This window comes from Theropithecus gelada, chromosome 12 (genome assembly GCF_003255815.1).
Source record: "Theropithecus gelada isolate Dixy chromosome 12, Tgel_1.0, whole genome shotgun sequence".
Classification (NCBI taxonomy): Eukaryota; Metazoa; Chordata; class Mammalia; order Primates; family Cercopithecidae; genus Theropithecus; species Theropithecus gelada.
Window position 1 is genome coordinate 63000377 of NC_037680.1, and position 4258 is coordinate 63004634.

The window sequence follows — 4258 nt, forward strand, 5'->3', positions numbered from 1 at the left end:
AGAATGACTATGAGGGAAAAAAGCTTAAAATTGAAAAAAATGCATATTTTTCTGTTAACTAGAAATACATCATTCAATTTAGTCGATCATCTTAGTCCAACCTATTGAACTCTTTCATATGAGCATAATTTGAGAACCACTGAAATAAACATTTATTAAGCACCTATATTTAAGAAAATATGCAATGTGTTATGGGAAAACAGAATAAAATATCATGTCTCAGTTTACAAAGTTACCGAGAAGAAAAAAAATTCCTTACAGGGTTTTGATTTTGTCTTCTAAGACTATATAAATGTATGAAAAATGTTTATGCTTATTACAGGAAAATTAACTATTGTAGCTATAGAATAATCATCAATGCAAATTAAAACCTATATATATGTCTATGGGAGGTCTTCAAAGAAGTTACAAAATAGGGGGACACTATCAAATTCATATATTAGAAAATTTACTTTTGGAGTAATGTGTTGTGAAGAAATTATAATTGCTAGTGACAACTGCTGGCCCCCTCCAGGACTTCCAGAATAATCTGTTGCTGGAAAGACCTGTCTCACAGAATTTTGTATGTATTACCACACATACTGGTATGTAATACTGGTAATACCATACATTGAAGAAATTAGATCAAGAGAAACAAGAGGCACTTGCAATAGTCCAAGTAAAAATGGGGCCCTGAAATAGGATAGTGAAGTAGGAAGGAAATAATTTGAAAGAGGATCCTTAAGACGTAGAATCACTATGACTTGACTTGACTGGATTTGGAGGTTGAAAAAAGAATCAAAGATGACTCACCAAAGTTTCTAGTTATGATACCTAGATGGAAGGTAGATAGGTTTCTTTTTTGGGGGGTCCATGTGTTTGTGCTTGTCTCATACATAAGACTCATACTTTTCATAGTCTCATACATAAGACTATGAAAAGTTCTAAGGCATATAAAATTAGCGAGGGAATATGAAGGTGGGGAATAGGAAAAGCTGGCCTAAAATGAGGAGTAAGAACTGAAATAACAGAAGATAAAAAGCAGATGTTATACGCTGAGGAAGATGTGGAATCCCTGATACTGCATTTAGAAAGACATAAAAAGCCATTAGAAAACTATTACTAGGGAAATGACATGGTTGATTTAAATCATTGTTAATAATTTCAGTGTCAATGAGGCAAAAAATATTTGGAAATCGTACATCTTGGTTTCTTGACAAATGCCATAATAACTATTATCATAATGGCACCAAGAAATATTTCAAATAGAAACAGAGAATTCACCCACTTAAGTCACCCACTTAAGAAAATTTTGTGTCAGTGTAGGCTGGAGTGAAAGTTTACAGTATTGAAATTCAAACTGACAAGGTAAAAGACATTTTATATGCTTTACTGAAACATTGGCAAATCTTTTGCAATATCTTAATTCAGAGGGAAAAAAAGTATTAAAGGAGACTGACTACCTGTCAGAATTTTGAAGCATTCACTATTTAAACCAAAATACTTCCTAACATGTACTGCCTCAACCCATAAAACAGATCAACAATTTATATGGCAAAATTAGGCCTGTCCTTATGACAAAAATGTACTTAGATAAACTAGTAGTCTTGTCTCTGCCCACCACCCATAGCATAGTTTGGTCTGTTATCAATGAGTCTGTCTTAGTTTACTGGGGCTGCAATAACAAAGTACCACAGACTGGGTGGCTTAAAAAACAGAAATTTATTTTCTCATAGTTTTGGGGGCTAGTACTGTGAGATCAAGGTGTCAGCAGGTTTGGTTTCTTCTGAGGCTTCTCTCTTGGCTTGCAGACATACCTTCTAGCTATGTCTTCAAATGTGTTTATGGAAATATTCCTCACAGAATCTATAGGAAGCTTGGAAAATCAGGCTTGGAAAACAAAAGAAGCAAGAAATAATAGCAAAGAATGAAGTAAGGACATATATGGATCTTGCCACACTGGCCTGCCACCACTGGACTGGTAATACCATACATGCATTCTAATGCCCTGAAAAATTCCTACACTTTAAAAGGTAGTCTTTCTCATTTTCTTGAGATTAAAAGCCCTAGGCATAGGGCTTCCTTCCTATACAGAAGGACATTAGAATGCTGGATAGCAAACAATAATTTCTATTCAGTACAAAATCTACTGCCTTAATCTATTACATCTGATACATTCCAATAGATGTAAAGATATCCAAATGGCTATATCCAAGGCAGTAAATTCACAGCCTGTCCACCAAATGAAAGCAGTCAGGTTTGGCAGTTTTTCTTTTAGGTCTTTTATGATGGGTATTTACCTCAGGTTTAACACTGTTCCCACAACTTCCTAATGTATTTCACTCATCCTGACGCTCAAGTTTATAGCCCTGCTTTCTTGGGTATTTGAATTGTAACCCTTGGACTATGCCTTCTAAGCACTGTTTTGTGAAAGTTTCGTTTGAATTGTAAGGTCAATAAAAATATCAGTAGAAAACATAAAATTCCCAGCCCTGCTTCCATTTGCTATTTGAGATCAGGAAAAACCATTTACCTTATTTCAAAAACTAGTGAACTCAATGAGTTGGACTTCGTTATTTCTAAAATGTATGAAGAAATAATGTATGAGGGAGAGTGCTATGAGAGCATGTACTATATTCAGAAATGTGTATTTTCCATTTGAGGCAAGAAAGGATCTTTGTTCTCTACCAGGGCCACACTTCAGAGGAAAAAAACGAAAGCAAAGGTCACAAGGAGGCAGAGGAAGCTACGAATCATGAAAACTGGAGCCATTATCATAACATTATGAGATTCTAGATTTTTTGTAACTTCCCCGTATTTGTTACTTATAATTCATTTGCCTCATAATAATCAGTACAATTACTCAAAATCAAAGACCCAAAGGGTATCTTTGAGGCACTAAAAGTAGGAAGTTAAGACAACTACATTCCATATGCAAACAAAGTCTCAAAGGAGACCGTCTCCAAATAATCAAATGCATTATAATACTAAGTAAAGAGGGAGCTGGCTGCATCCCTTCATCCTCTGACAAGAACCATGACAATAACAAAAAATAAAGATGAAAATATGTAAAAGAGGGGGGAACCCATTAACCTGCAATAGGAGCCCAAATGAAAAACATTGTGTCTACACACACCTATCATTCTCGACACAATTCTTTTTAGTAGCTATCACATTTCTTCTACACACACACGCACACACAACATACTTGGGGTTCCTTGACATTATCTTACGTAGAAAATTACTAAGTAAATAATCAATTTGACTAAGTAGGGGGGCTTATCGTTTTCTCCCTATTCGAATTAATGAAAAAGATAAAAAACTTTTATCTATAAAGATGATTCTTGGTTCCACAATGCTTCTTAACAGAAATAAAAAATAATCATTTTTAAAAATAACAGCTAAGCATTGTACATTTAAAAAAAACCAGTATTTTGGTTTGTACAAGTATCAATGGGTCCCATTCATCATTTAGGTACCTTTTCAAACAGGATCTAAGTTTGTAATGTTAGGTAATAGGCATATAGGCTGAAGCCAGACTGCCAAGATTACAATTTCTGGCTCTGTCCTTAGTATAACTTTGGGTATCTTTCTTCCTTTCTCTGCTTCATCTATAAAATGAAAACAGTAACAATTCCCACCTAAGTGTCGTTGTGATAACTAAATGAAATAGTGTGTGTAATGTGCCAAGCAATTTCTGGAGCTACCAAGTACTTTAAGTTCAAACTAAGTTTGGTTACTTTCACATTATAAAGGAATTTTTAGGAATCACCTAGGCACTCTCCTAAAGTCTCAAAATAACTTAATACAGTACTTCTAAGGAGTTCAAGTGCCTCCTTATCTGGGACGCCATCTCAGATGCTCTTCAAATGAAAGTTAACTTTTTCCATTTTTTTCATAATCCTTCACAGGAATCTGAAGTACACTGCACTCACGGGCCATTCAGCTCCGCCTCTCCAAGGAACAAGAAGGTAACTGAGTCACGTGGTCACGGGGCAACCCCCGAGTCCCTGCGGCTGCTCAGTAGTCACTCAGGATGGGGATGGTACAGGGGACCATTAACTGAGCCGGCAGGAAAAGTTTCCAGGTGAGGCGACGATAGACAAGAGTTGCCCCATGGTAAGCGAAAGTTGACTGAGAGGAAGCACAAACGCATGGACTCAACCAGCTTGCCCAGATTCATCCTCAGGCCTGTTGCCATCTGGAAAGGGCCTATCGGATGCGCGACCTCACGTGTGACGCGTAGTCATTTTCCCACGTCCCGTCCCTGCCCCCTCCT